The sequence below is a fragment of the Polypterus senegalus genome, chromosome 18 (assembly GCF_016835505.1).
Source record: "Polypterus senegalus isolate Bchr_013 chromosome 18, ASM1683550v1, whole genome shotgun sequence".
NCBI lineage: Eukaryota > Metazoa > Chordata > Cladistia > Polypteriformes > Polypteridae > Polypterus > Polypterus senegalus.
In genome coordinates, this window is record NC_053171.1 from 9,439,870 (window position 1) to 9,455,813 (window position 15,944).

A 15,944-nucleotide genomic window follows, 5' to 3' on the forward strand; every position below is an offset into this window, starting at 1 on the left:
AAATCCACGATCCTCTGACCTTCTTCATTCCTCTCCTTGACACCATTCCTACCCATGTCTCCTCTGTTCCCTTCACCAACATGTCCATTGAAATGCGCTCTGATCACCACTTTCTGTCCCTTGGGTACACTTTCCATCACTTCATCCAACTCACTCCAGAAATCTTTTTTCTCGCCCATCACAAAACCTACTTGCATGGCATATGCACTAACAACATTCATCATCACACCTCCAATTTCCACCTTCATAATCATTACTCTGTCTGACACTCTTTTCACCTCCAAAACACTCTTGACAATACTGTTCCTTCAGAAAAACCCCTACACCATTTCTTCTCCCATCCACTCCATGATAGAACAATTTGAATCCACCTTGATCCACCTGGCCTTACTCCCCTTTCATTTAGTCTCTTTCAAGCACAATATATCAACCTTCCTTTTCTCCATCATATCGGCTAACTCTCTCCCCTTACCAGTTATACTGCTGACATTCAAAGTTCCTCCCCATTTGAAGTTCTTCTTTCCTCCGTATACATCTCCCTCCTCCTCTTCTCTTTCTTCAGCCAACAGTAGCCCAATTTCCACCAGCACCCTGTTGGCTAACAGTACTGGCAGCGTTCGATGTTAACCTGGGACTCAACGGATCTGGTATGGTAATCTGTATTGTTGTCTACATGTTAATCTGGCAAAATTTCATACCTCATGCCCTTCCTGATGTAACCCTACCCATTTATTCAGGCTTTGGACTGGTGCAAAGAAACACACTGATTTGTGTAGATGGGTTGTAGATGTGTGCTGTTGTGATATGCAACAAAGAGACTGAAAAAAACCCTAAACTTCACTTATATACCCCAAAAAACAATACAACTTGGCTGGTTGTCCATCTTTTATAAGAACCTCAGAAGTTAAGTGTTATTTAACTAGCGTGTGATGTATGATAAAACCTCAGAGTCTAAGTAGCTAATGAATGTGTCTTACATACATTCAATTTAATATACAACCTCAAAAGTGTTTTTTTAACATGAAGTTTAACAGCTATCAATAACATGTGTTATTTCAAAGTCTAACTATTAAATAATGCCCACCATATATGAACATTCAAATTACAAACCTTGGAGGCTGACTTTCTGGTATACATTATATATACTGTATAGCAGGCAATCAGTCAGACAATAATTGGCAATTTATTAATGGCACACTCATAATTATATACCTTAACATAAAATAAAGTTATAAAAAATGGTAGTATAAAAAACACTAGAAATACATAGCTCGACATTCCAACTAGATCTTCCCTTTGTAGATTCAAACTTATCCTTTTTGTAAATTATGAGAACCTAAAACAAAATATTTAAGGTCAGAGATCAAATCTCATCCAATGGGATAATGTGTGGCCATATAAACTTCAAAAAGAAATGCACATTATTAGAAAGACTTTCAGAAAATATGATAGGAGAAGTGCAACCTTCTGACAATAACCTCAAAAAATTCAGCATGCAATGAGCGTTAGTTTAAGACCAAACATGCTTATGAAAATATTTCACATCACCAAAATTCTTAAACTACCATAATTGCATAATATGGGTGGGTCAGACATCTAGTAGCGGTGTCCCTGCTATGTGTGACCATCCTATATAGAGGTGATGCATGATGGCACAGAGTGTGTGTATCATGTGATGTTCACACTATATGACTGGCAATGACCTTAGTAACTATAAAAAAGATGACCACACCTATGAATGTGTATTTGTGGATTACAGACAAGAAAATTCTCACAAAATGTCAGTTCTGATATCACTGTCATAAGAAAAAAAAATGAACAATTATAAAATATTTGTAACAAATTCAGAAATGATACATTCTAGATATGTGGGGGTCCAAACTCACATTCACAACAACGTTTCTTTTATTCAGCAGGATAAATTGTCAGGTCAAAAATAAAAAGTCAAAAACTACCTTGAAGCAAAATTTTCAGAGAAAGTAGTATTCTCACGATAAACAAAAAGTCTCCTGAAATTGAAACAAAATGTAGAAAATGAGTGAATAGGCTTTTTGCTGGATGTTCAACCTATGATAGTTTTCTGAACAGTACTCCTCCAGTCTTAACTTAGAGTACCAGCAACATACCAATTTGCAGTTTCCCATGGGGCTCACCTCCATCTAACGAGTAGTCTCTGCAAGATATACACTTTACCTCTTCAATCGAATGTCCCTGTATCACGCTGCGCATAAGTTTCACGTCAGACCTCTCCTTGATAAAATGTACTTGTACCACGCTGCACTGCCCTAATGTTTGAAGTTTTATGTGGGAAATGATGAACTAGTACTGAATCACACCTTGTGAGCTTTCATGGGGATAGTGATTCAATCGAATGTACTTGTATCTCACCACACAGCGCTAGGCCCCTCCCCCCCAATTCCCCCAATCAATTGAATGTCCCACTCTGCTGTTTTGAGTAGGCCAGTTCTGGACAGGTTGAATGGACACTGTATATTGGCCCCTGTGGGAATTGTTGAGGTGTATGTGTGTGACTAGCAGTCGGGCCTGTCGAGGGCTGTTTCTTGCCCTGTGCACAGAGCTTCCTGGAAAGGCACTTGCCACACTCCCATAACCCAGCTAGTATGAAAATCTTTGTATGTAGTTAGTTTATTCACGATGGAAAATGCAAGAAAACAGCAACAACAAAAAAAATGGAAACACACTAAACCTTTGTGGGGCAACTGCAACAGAAAGCAGAAGAAGATGTGTGAATTGTGGCAAAAACTCCAATCTAATGTAAGGTTGCTTGTGTGCAGCAATAAACAAAAACTGTTTCAAGGACTAGCATGACCAATAGTTTTGAATGTAAACTTTTGGATGAGTACATAATTATACATAAATATTTACAAATTGTTTATTTGCTGCTTCAGAATGATATATTATGTGTATATTTATTTAAACTATAACTGCAGCTGCAATACTTGTTTTTAGAGGTTTACATGGAAGAAACTAAATGTTTCCAAAAAGGGAGACACTTTATGCCAAACTTGCAATGCTGAGGAATATGACATCTAAACTTGGTACAGTGATAACTGACAGACTGGGGCACAAAAGAAACTTGATTGCAAAGTTGTCTTGGTTATGCACTGTAGAGAGAAAGTCCCAAAATACCTAATTTGTTCTGCTGTATTTATTTGAGATTGGTGAGAAACAAAGGTTTTCATTCATATCAGGACTTTCTTTTAAAAATTTGGAGAGTTATACTCACTACTCTTCAGCCATTCTCAGCTCCTTTGTTACGTGAGCAGAATAATAGCCATTAATGTTTGGATATGTAATTTAGGAGCAATAATGCCAAAAACCCCTTAGGGGATAAAGGGTTTCTTTTCTCTTTCAACTTTCCTTTTTACTGTTTTTGAAAATGATTTTAAGATTTACCCCTTAATAGTTTGTGCAGGCCAAAGGCCTGTTTCTTGAGTTTGGAGTAAGGCTTATTTTTAGTAAGGAAGCCTTGGGTAGCCTAGAGGCCTATATTTTGGAAGAAAAGCCTGCTTTTTGTGTTTGTGGAACCCACGAGATACTAAACAGGAACTCTGCGTGCCTGCTAACTATACCATAGTAAAAAAAGTCAAATTTGTGGAGATGTCTGATATTATAATGTTCATAGCTTGCCTTGGTTAGTCATTTTTTAAGGAGCAGGAGAATATTGTCAGGTAAATAGAACTTAACCATCAAGCTAGCCACAGTATATAATAAGAAAAGCAAAATGAAGACCTGGATAGCTGCACCAGGATGATTTACAGTATGTAGCTTTGCATAGGCAGAGATCTTCAAGAGAAGGTGTGTGGATTACAGTAGCGCATCAGTTTCACTTGGAGACACCACTGAGCTCAGGTCAATAACATGGTAGGTAATTTTATATAAAACGAGCCTGTTTCATCTAAAACCAAACAAACATTTATTCATTTGAAAAATTATTAATATAAGTCACAGGATGCCTAGCACTTTGGCTTGTTTAGAAGATACCAAGTGAAACAAAGATGTGATCACTTGTGCTCCGTTGAACAGGTCTGTGCTCATCAAGTGTTCTTCCTTTTTCCATATTGAATGCTTGAATACACCATGATAGCAACACCACACAACCAGACCTTCAAACAGATAGCAATAGACCAGCTTGGAATACCAGAAGTAGAAGACAAGCAGAGGTGTGTCAGCTGAAGACTTTTGAGGTCACTGCGGCTTCCTTCACAGATGCGACACCACAAAACACAATGTGTTACTTCTGTCAACCAAAACACAGAGGGAGATAAAATGAGTCAGACACCGTGACCAAGAGAAGGAATTAGGTTGTTGTGGTGAGCAATGAAATGAAAGTTGTTATTTAACTGAGTGGTTTAATGTTTATTGAGCAAGTAGAGTAGGAGCTCACTTTAATTCTGGAGCTCTGTTTAATTCACAAAGTCTAAAAAGCCTTCACGTTGCTTAGCCTCATATTTGTAAAGCAGAAGCAAACACCTGGGATTAATGCTGTCTACCAACTGATTATTAATAAGAAGTTCTATCTCACTTTCCTGTGAAATGGTGGTCTGTTCTAGTAGTTAAAGAAGTAACAGGATTTATTTATGGTTGACCAAATACTAAAGTCAGTTACCTTGTCTTTTCTCCGGGGAACGGAAGCATAAAGAGAACTTGAATCAGCTACGGCAGAGGCACCTGAAAAATGTATGCGTTTATTAGCAATTGGTCATAAAGGCAAAAGTAAAACCGAAGAAAATGCTTGCTATACCAAGATGGCTTATTAAGAGAAGGCAAGTGATGGACATGCTAACAGTGCCTGGGTGGAGGCTGTCCCATTGCACCACTATCTTTCCTCTTCATTTCTGTCATACCCAATCCCTTTTGTCTTACCTTGGGGATATTCATGAGTTTGACGTCAGGGTACTTGACTTTTTTTTAGACTATACTGGCATTTTTCCTACCAAGGTAAACAAAGTTGTGCTACTTTGCTTGTCCATTAAACTTAAACAAAGGCCTTAGAAAATAATTAATGATCGTAATAAAAGGAAGAGTGTTATTTGAAAATAAGCCAGTAATGGTGCATTGCACGATAACGTGCAGTGAATACACTTGACTTGAGCATTCCTAGTTTTCAGACTCTTTATACGTTTGCATTCGTTTGCTCAGTGGTTGATGCGCTTGTTCCTTCCTGAGCAGCTCTTCTTTTCTCCACCCTAGCGGCCGCTTCTTCTCTTCTTTCATCAGCATCTTTTCGCGTTAAGTCAGTGTTTGTGTTACAATTAGTACAATTACTTAAATTTTTCATTTAAGCTGGCACTTAAGTCTTCAACTTGCCTCAAGAAAGATTTAAGATAAAAAAGAGGTAGGGGAAGTGACAGCGAAGGGATAAGAACGGCGCCTATACGCATGTGCCGCATGGCCGCCCTGCCCTGAGAGTTGATTCTACAATAAAATAAATTAAAAATAAAGAGCGGAATAACCTTGGAGGTCAATCAACACCCCGAAAGCGGATAGTAGACATCACGTAGTATTTGTGTACCAAATTTCAGGTCAATAGTTCAAACGGTTTGTGAGCTACAGGTGATTTAAAATACTGGACAACAAACGAACAGCCATGGTAGCGTATTATATATAAAGATTATTTCCAGCTGCATTGGGAAATTAAGAGCCTACATGATGATATTTAAAGATGCTCTGCCTTGCTTTATATTTATTTTTTCTTTAATAGTATTTTAATAGATGCCATCACTGTTAGATGCTCCACTAGAATCATAAAGCCCTGTGACCACCAAGTGTGGAGTTGTGTCTCACTGTTTAAAAAAATATGTTGTTGAGCAGCAATGGTCGAGTTTTATGTTCACTTTGTTTATGTATTTTAATTTTTCTTTAGCATTTGTCTGATTTAGAAGGCTGTTAAAAAGTCAGTTGGTAGATAACAGCAGCCGTGGCTGGTGCTAACTGGACTCAACCATTTTGTCCTTCACTTAAAGGAACAATTATGCCCTTATTTCTGAATTTATAGATATACTCGACATTAAGCCCATTACAATAACAGGCGCTAGAACAGTAGTGCATAAACATTAGATTTTCTCTGACAGTAATACAGGCTTTCATGTCTGTAATATGCCTTTAATTTTCTGTCACGACAGTGGGCAATCAGCAGAGTCTCACCAGCAACTGATGTAATGTGTGGCGTGCAGCTGATAATCGTGTCTGTGGCGTCTCCCCAGCAAGTAATTTAACGTGTGGCATGTAGCAGCTGATGTAGCCTGTGGCGTCGCCCAAGCAAGTAGTGTTCAGCTCCGCAGCAGGTATCTGAATCCGTGCTGGCATGCAGCTGATTACTGTATGTCTTGTCGCCCCAGCAACGGATTTTATGTGCGCGGCTAGCGACTACCCAATCAGCACTCTCCCAAGCAATGATGTCTTTTATTTGCTTATCATGCGCGGCTAGGCCATTCACTGTGTGCCCAGCTTCCAGTGTGTGTAAGTCCACGGTGACGTGTGCGGCGCTGCCCCGTGCATGCCCACTTCACCAGAAGATACACACACACGGACACCCTGGACGCACACAGGGGTTTTATTAAAGAGGATTCCAAATTGGTGATTTTACAAAATAACTAAACTTCAGTGAAATAACTGATTTTCTTAAATATCTTAAATTATATAAAGGTCAGCATAAATAGATGAGGACAATAAAACATTGTGAAAGCGTTATCTAGAACTCTTCTTTCATCATCTTCTGACTTTTGAGTTGAAGCTATAAGGATCATACCTTTTGCCAATGTTTTCATATGAAATAATGCCACATGCTTATTGAGAAAAGACTATTGCCCAAAAAATATCCAGCTGACAGTGATCTTGTGGCTGTGAACATATACTGTAAGTGATGATGGAGGAACACAAATACAAGATGCTAACTAGTCTTATCACCTGATTGAATGCATGCTAATTCAAACTACTGTATGTCAAAGTCACTCATTATTGGTAAACCAAGAAGTGGAATGGTGTCAAGGGGGTATTTTGGTGCATTTTGTCAGTCTTTTCATATGAATAGAGCAACATCTGAATGCCTTATGTCATTAAAGTAGCCATTTGCCTTGTGTATATCAGTACATTAGAATTTTGGTCTTATTTGGGTGTCCCCACTCATTCTGTCTTACCTGAGGCATTCTTCAATTTGATATCAGAGTACAGGACTCCTGTTGCCTCCTCGGGCAAGTTTTCTGTCAAGGTAAACACAATCAGAATAATGTGTCCACAAGCAAAAAAGTTAATGTTATAAAGGAGTTATAAAGGTAAGTAATTACCAAAAATTCACACAGACTAACATTTGCACACACTAAATGAGTAATTACGGAAGAGTAACTTTTTGCAGCAAATCTTGAAAAAGTAAATCAGCTTATTTAGCTGTTGATTCGAAGAAGACCCACCTCGCTTCTTCATTAATTTCCCTTTTACAAGATCTGAATAAACAACATCATCGTTGAACTCTATGGCAGAATCATCTAAAAAAAATAATAGCAAAAATTAGCCACTTTATATTTCACATCAAAACTAAGTATGAAAGTATGCAGGAAACTCTAAGTTCATAGTGTTAGATTTCACAGACTGTATCATACATAGGAACAATAAAACTCTGGGTGTCACAGTGTGTAATGAGACTTCTCTACTGTAAATCCTGAGTGGCCACTTCATTAGGTTTTCCTTCAGACAGCCTCTTTATCTCATATGATGTCTGAAAATTCCTGGGTTGACCATCCCTTGATTTTCTCCTTCACATATATAAGGGTGACCTGGTAACCTCCCAAGTCAATAACATTCAGTCATGAAACTTCATACCAGGTAAGGTGTAGATTTTCTGAATTGTGTGTAAAATGTCTGCAACCCCCATTGTTGTATTTTTTCTTTTTTGGGGTCTAGAAATATGTTGGTGAGCAGCCATTTAATTTCTGTGGCTGTACATAAAACACATAGACATTTATGAGACATAGCCCAGCCAAAAATTAAGCAAATCAGAATCAGAAAGGAATTAAATGGAGAAGTGTTCTTTTGTCTCCTACTCCTTAGATTTTTCTCCTGAGACAAAATACCCCAGTATTCTCACAAGTGTCTCTTCTTGAGTTCCAGCAGAGATCTCAGCCAAGTCACAAGATGGGCTCATATTTTCCAAGTAGTGTCTTGACATTTTTCTTACAATTTAAACGTGTACTCAGTAACTTATGGTGAAATGTATGGAGAGTTGTTTGTGGCAATAAAACACTTTACTGTGAACATAAAGCTGTAGCCCCTTGCTATTGATTACTCTGTTAGTCACTTGAATTTATAATGCTGTGCTCCAATTAGATCAAACTCATTCAAGAAGAAACAGTAGTCGTTGTGGCATAGTGGTTAAGACTTTGGCTGCCAGACCCTGAGGTTGTGGGTTCAAATCCCACTACTGACACCATTGTGTGACCACAAGCAAGTCGCTTCATCTACCTGTGCTTCAACTGGGAAAACAAAAAATATGCAACCAGTCTTATCTCAAATTTTGTAGGCCACCTTGGATAAAGATATCAGTCCAAGAATAAGTAAAAATGTGATGTCTTGAAAGAGGTTCAAACAAGACTAGAAAGAGATCTCACAAAATTGAACATGCTTTTCAAACCACATTCTCCATTTTGACTTCTTTTACCTGATTTGTATCTCATGTCTCCTTACTCTCTAAAGCTATTTCTCCTAAGGAACGTCAGGAGAAACATCAGTGACAAAGTTGATTGTTGAATGAAGCATAAAGGAGGATTTCTTTTAAGTCTAATGAGCCATCAAAAATCAACCTTTAAGCAGTAAAATTGTCCTGTGGGCTGTATGATATGCGTTGTGTTGTTCTGGTATGATGTGACCTGCTTTACCAGTTTTAACTATTGTGGCGATTGCAAACCTAAAGATGGAATGGAAATGGAGGTGACAGGTGAAAACATTCCTCATCTACAAGAATCAGGAAAGGTTGGCTTTTAGGGAATGGCAGGGGCCAGGCTTCTTGTGTTGTGCATTTCTGTTAAAAAATCACTAAAGGATGCATCTTTAAGTATCTATTCACAAAACACATGCAAAAAAATTTAATGGAATTGCTCGTCTCCATGGTGGAGTGGGGAGATTAAACACAGCATTCTGCTGAGAGCTTGATACATAAGAATATATTCAATTGACACAGAGAATGGACCACCAGCCATAAATCATCAAACCATTCTGTAGTCAGAAAACTACTTTTGTGCTTTATTTGTTAGTGACTTTTACCACACTACCAGGGAATGACACCAGGGATTATGTGACAGGTGACATCACAAGTCACCTGCTATAAAAGTCAGCATAAGATCTTTCCAGGTTGTTCAAATCAGCAATTTATACAGGACATTGCCGAATGGCAACTCTCACCTTTGTTTTTGCCCTTAGGGGGATCCATCAACACAGAGTACAGCATGTCTGAGTTTTCCTCTGTAAAATATACAAAAGCAGAAATTTACAGTTTATTTTATTTAAATGTATACCTTTGTTGTCAATAATTAGTAATAAGATGCTAGCTTCTTCTATTTATTTACATTGTCAATAATTTTAGTTTAAATGATTAATATTTAAGTTATTTGTGAGGTTTACTTATGACACATTCCACCCTGTTTACCTTTATAATTCCATTTCACATCAACACAATAATTAGCTTCATGGTTATGGTTAGTGAGGGGCAAATGCACTGCTTTATTGATTAAAATAAATAAAAAAATTAAAAGCTGTAGACAGGAGTGTTTGTTTTCCACCTTTCCACTATTAGCTCTCCATATTTCATACATAAAATTAATGAACAAATACTGTTAGGATTCTTTTGTTTAAATTAGTTTTTGTTTAGTATGATTTTTGTATGTACAGTTGCCTCTCCAGATTCATGAATATGACATTCTCATTTTTTGTTTTTCGTGAGTTGGCCGTGAACAAATAAACAGGAATAATTTTGGAGCTTAAAAAAAGATCATGGAAACTCGCAGATGACACATAAACTAAATATAAACAATACTTAAAAGAATTTCTATCACATAAAAAATTATATATATATATATATATATTGTAAAAGACTGAGGAGGAGACAGCACAAAGGTTTGGGGTTTTCCGGCCCCGTATATTGTAGATGATCAACAATAAAAATGAAAAAAACTTGGTCAAATTATAAACAAAACAGTTCATAAGCGAGACGCCGAATCATGGCGTCGGCGGCCATTTTATGGAGGAGGAGCCGGAAGTGGAGGAATGCTGGGAAGGAACCGTGAGGGAGGATGGGATCGATGACGTCAGGAAAAGATGGAGGAGGAAGGGCGGAAGTAACGCAGTGCGGGCAAACCCGGCTTATGGTGGCGGAGCGTCTTTTTTCCTATGAGAAAGCAGAGGGAGAAAGTTAGTACCCCGCCATTCCCTGCCGGCGAATGTCTTCCCAGGTGTGTTAAGATCCTTCCGCGGTCTCCCACTCGCGCGTGCGTGACAATATATAAATATTAATGATATTTATGATCTATTAGTGCAAGTGCATACTCATTAATATTAAAAGTTACTTTTGGTTAAAAAAAAAAAGAACTATGTAATCTATGAGAGCTACCTTCTACCTTCACTGTTCCCTTACTTATTCAGCAGCAGATCTGGACAACTCCGACGAGCTGATTTTGCTCTCTGCCCTCACGTTCTCTCACTCGCTTCTTACCAGAGCCCCTCATAGAGCTCTAGCCATACTAATCAGCTCTCAAATTTCTTGAGCTCGCACTCATTGGTCGCTTTTTGGTTTCCTTTGTCCCAATTTCTTTTTCTCCTTTCTTACCTGCCCCTTTCCTTTTTACCCCAGCTAAAGCCATGCACTCGCCACACCTACAGTATAAACGGAAATCAACTCACTAAGGCGAGTGTGCCAGTTTACCTGTGAAAAGGGCTGTGCTCTTGCAGTAATTATCGTTCAGCCAGGGTTTCAACCCAGACTCCAGTGAATTTTCATTTAATGTAAGCCTTTAGTTGTTTTTACCTCTTCATTTAATTTGTTTCTTTTGTTATGCACCTTTTGAGCACTATATGTTGAACCCCTTTATCCGGTCAAATGAGGATTTACTTAGCACTATTTAATGGCCAGCAGTATATAACTGGGCTGCTTTGACATTGTTGCCCTTCTCTTGAGTTAAGCTCTTTTTTAGGTCATTTTGGTTTTTCTAGTTATTGCACTCTGCTCTCATTTAAAGGTACTATTTTTAAGATTACAGATTTGAATTTGTTTGCTTTTTTTCCTCAACTGTTTTGTTTTTAATTCGCATGTACTCTTAAGTAAACCTTTAATTATTAAATTAGGTTTGTTTTGTTAGTATAGACCAGATATTTGAAGGTTTCTCATCTTTCGCATACCTTGGTTTTAAAATATAAAAGCCGTCACCACTTTTTGGGCTTGTACAGGTTGTGGAATCTGCGTCTAGAGTTTGGAGAGACATTCATTCAATTAGAAGGCCTTTTTTGGAGGGCTGACGGATGGGAAATCACCCAGGATGGCATCTTGCCATGAGTTGCACAAAACGTCTGAACCAAAAAAATTCAAAATGGTGACTACAGCCTAAGCCAATCAATCCATTAGGGACACCATTTATGAAAGGTGATGAGCGCGCACTCTGGACACCAAGTGGAACGCATTGTATAAAGTCCTCATTATGTAAGCAGAAGGGAGGGAATTTTGTTACTAAAGGAGTGCACACTCCGGTTTAACTTTAGAGGTTTGTACTTTGGACACCAAGGGGGAACCCCACTCATCCATTGTCGAAGTCTAAAACAAACTACCTCGCTTTGGACACTGAAGGCTGCTGCCGCCCCTCCTTTCCTAGGACTCCAGGTGGGCTTTAACTAGCACTGAAGCAATTTTTCAGCTTTTGAGTTTTTGAGAACACAGCAGATTAAAATAGCTATCAGTAGAGAAGCCTTCAAGGTATTTTGGGAAAACAGCGTCTGCCAAATTGTTGGGGTTTCAAAAGCAAAAGAAAGAGAAAGAAGCTTTAAGGACTTGATAGGGAAGGAGTTAACAAACTGGGAGCAAACAGCCCAAAAGCTAATGTGAAGACTATTCTGTCTTAAGGGTGTTTGAGGATTCAGGGATGAATATCATCCTATTTGACAAATGCCACATTTGTAAACCTGATAAGAATTAGCTCTATACAAATAAACAGTCAAAGGTCATATAAAAAGAATTAAAATTAAAGAAAGTAAAATTCTTTAAGAATACATATTCATGAGTATTTGAAAATCAATAAACTGATAGAAGCTCTCCAACCTTCCTTATTCAACGGATCCATTTGGTGAGCTCCTCCACTGGGTGTTATCACATCCTCTCCTTTCTCTTTTCTTCTGTAAGAAACACAAATCTTAAAAAAACATGTTGACTGAAGATAATATTTACAGTATGTACATACACAGAGGACAGGGGAAGGCTGCGTCTGCCATCTGCACTGTGGGCTGAAGTGTACAGCTGACCACTAGGGGTCACTGTAGCAAAGTGCGTGAGTTTCTGCTTCTTTGTAGCATCTTTGTTGTTTCGTTTGTTTTTTTATCTTTTTTATTTGATAAACTAATAAATGTGCCCATCAGTCACTTCTCTTTATTACTCAAGAAGTGGTGTGTGTACAAGGAGCTTGAAAATGCTTTGTAAAAGTTTAAAAAAGGCAAAGCAAGGCTCAGTAGAAATAAAGTAACAGAACATTCACCAACCTCAAGGTAGCACTTGGTTCAAATCAGGAAACAGTCCTTACAGGGCTCACCTCTACACTCACCCACCAGGCTAATTTAAAATCGCCAATCAACCTAAACTGCATTGGGATGGAAGACTGGAGATTTCCAGAGAAAAAAACACCCAAATGTAGAAAAGAATAAACAAAGTTCATACAGGCGACAAGCCAGGGCTGCGACTTAAAGCCAGGACACTGAATTTGTGAGGCAGCAGCAGTGTGCTTCAAAATGAACAGAAATTCATTGTCATTTCCTTGTATAGAAAATAGACAACTCTATTCCTAGCAATTAAGATGAGCAAGAAAAATTAAATAAAGTACATGCATTTTAGTAACCTACTAGGATCCGGAGTTAATGCAAACATGTTGTGCATACAAAAGGAAACTCAATTATAATCCCTTGTCGAATCTGGGGTCCTCCAGTCACCAGTCAGGTTTTTAAACCTCACCATAATGGCAACATTGGTTCCAGTGTGCAGACAGAACCCTGCAGTGTCTGGGGAAGCATGTTTTATTTTTGATATTTCTGGAATTTTTGCAAGCTATTTTTAAATGTGTTGCTTATTTCACTTTTGCACGTACACTTTGGGTTACAATTTCCATTGTTATGCATATGTGTTTTTACACCATTGTTTGTTCTTTCATGTACAGTTCTAAACCTGGCCTGCCCTAAACTCTGAACCTCCCTTTTACCAAGTTTACACAATCCTTGACTAATCTGCTCAGTGGTCTACACAATATATCGATGCCCCTTTGGTTCAGATATACCTCCCATTTGTTCCAAAAGAAGTCCCAATGCCCCCAACATCTTTGTCTGTTCAATCAGATAAGACTAATATGTTGGTCCCTTATGATATGAAGTCATATTTGTAGTCATCAGAAAGACTCACCCAGTCTTTGAACTTCTAATGCTTGGTAAACCTGGAACAAAAAAAAAATGAAAAATATAGAAAAAAAAGTAAAAGTGTCTTCATTGTACATGAGCAACACTTTACTACTAATGAGCACACTAAACATGGACATCCAATGAGGTCAGATCTCTGACAAATGCAGCTTGGGAAGTGATAAAGCCAATCTCTGTCTTCTCTTCCTTTAGTATTGCCTATAATCTTTTCCTACTTTTATCTTGCAAGCTACTGACCTAAAGGCCTTTCCATATCCCTGACCTTCTTGATGTTATTACCACCCAAACAAGTTTTCGCTGACACTCTTTGCCCCATTTCTTCAGTCTCTTTCTCCTACTCTCAAACACAATGCTGGTTTGCTGAACAATTTCAACAATTTTGCACAATCAGTGACCCATAATTCCATGCAACTCACCAATATCCACTCACCTCGAGACCTGTGGTTTGCAAATGGCAGCAGCAGCAGCACAAGTATTAGAAAAACCAGACCGAGTCCAACGCTGAAATAAACAATGGTAAGTGGGAACTCTGGGGAGAGAAAAAGACACAAAGTCATATGGCATGAATAGTCTTCTGGAGACTGTGGTGTAAATAAAGCATTTGATGCATAACATTTGCTGTACTTATCTAGCTTGTGGTTTTATCTAAGGTAATTACTCTGGTTCTCCCCTAAACACACGTATGATAAGATAACTGTCAAGTCTAAATTGCTTGTGTACATTTTTTGTGTAGGTGATTGAGTTTGACGATGAAACCTTTAATCAGTTCAAAAGCAATGCATTATGGGAAATGTACCTTTCCTTTATATTGCACACCACGTTTTCCGGATGTAAACATTAATAATAACTTTAGCAAAAAACACATACCATTTGCATGTTGTTAGAATATAAATGGGTAACTGACATGTGGATTATGCAACAAGAGCTCCACAAGGATTTTTTTTCTTTTTCCCATGGTTGTTTTCACATTGTTTGCTGTTGGCCAGTGTTGGTCACCACTGGCTGCCACTCTACAACAATCTTTTTAGGTAAACATGACATTAAAACTTTTTCTCAGTTACCTCTGCAAACTACATGGGGTAAGTAACATCCATCCATCCATTATCCAACCCGCTATATCCTAACACAGGGTCATGGGGGTCTGCTGGAGCCAAACCCAGCCAACACAAGGTGCAATGCAGGAACAAACCATCTAAAATAATATAATTTTTGGATGGGGTCTTTCTTTATCTCAAGTACGTTAACAGTATTCAAGTTTACCATTGAGAAGAGATAAGAAAAGAAGATGAGTGTGAGTGGCAAAATATCTGCAGGTGGAAAAACAAGGATGTCACTATGCGCACCCACCAGGCCAGGAAGACATACCCCAGTTGCTGCTCACAGAAATCCCTCCACAAAGCAACCTTCTAAAGGCAGGAGTGCCAACCTCACCCACATCTAGTGCCCACCACTCTGATTTAAATGAACGTCACCAGAAAAGACAGAAATTAAAAGTCTCAGCCCTCCTCAATGCTGCTTAAGTCTGCACAGACAAAAAAAGCAAGAGAAAATGAATGAATTCCCATCTGAAGGCCAAAGCAAGACCCCTCACCACGTACCTTGTTTACCAGCACCAGTGAAAGCTAAAAACACAAAGAAACAGAAAGAAGTCCATTAATAACAACCTGAAAATAATCAAGACGAGCGAGAGCGAAAGCATTTGCCAAGAATGTTTTCATTAATCAAGAACGAAAGTCGGAGGTTCGAAGACGATCAGATACCGTCGTAGTTCCAACCATAAACGATGCCAACTGGCGATCCGGCAGCGTTATTCCCATGACCCGCGGGCAGCCAACCGGGAAACCAAAGTTTTTGGGTTCCGGGGGAAGTATGGTTGCAAAGCTGAAACTTAAAGGAATTGACGGAAGGGCACCACCAGGAGTGGAGCCTGCGGCTTAATTTGACTCAACACGGGAAAACTCACCCGGCCCGGACACCGTAAGGATTGACAGATTGAGAGCTCTTTCTTGATTCGGTGGGTGGTGGTGCATGGCCGTTCTTAGTTGGTGGAGCGATTTGTCTGGTTAATTCCGATAATGAACGAGACTCCCTCCTGCTAAATAACAGGTGAAGGAGCAAAATACAGAAAAACAATGTGGGAGAACTTCAGGCCACCAAGGTCAGAAAAAGATGGCGGCCCATAAACTGAGGAGGCTGTCATACAAGCGACTGAGCCTGTGGACCACCCATCTGACCACAACAATGAAGAAGTAAAAACAATGAAGTCTTCAGAGAAT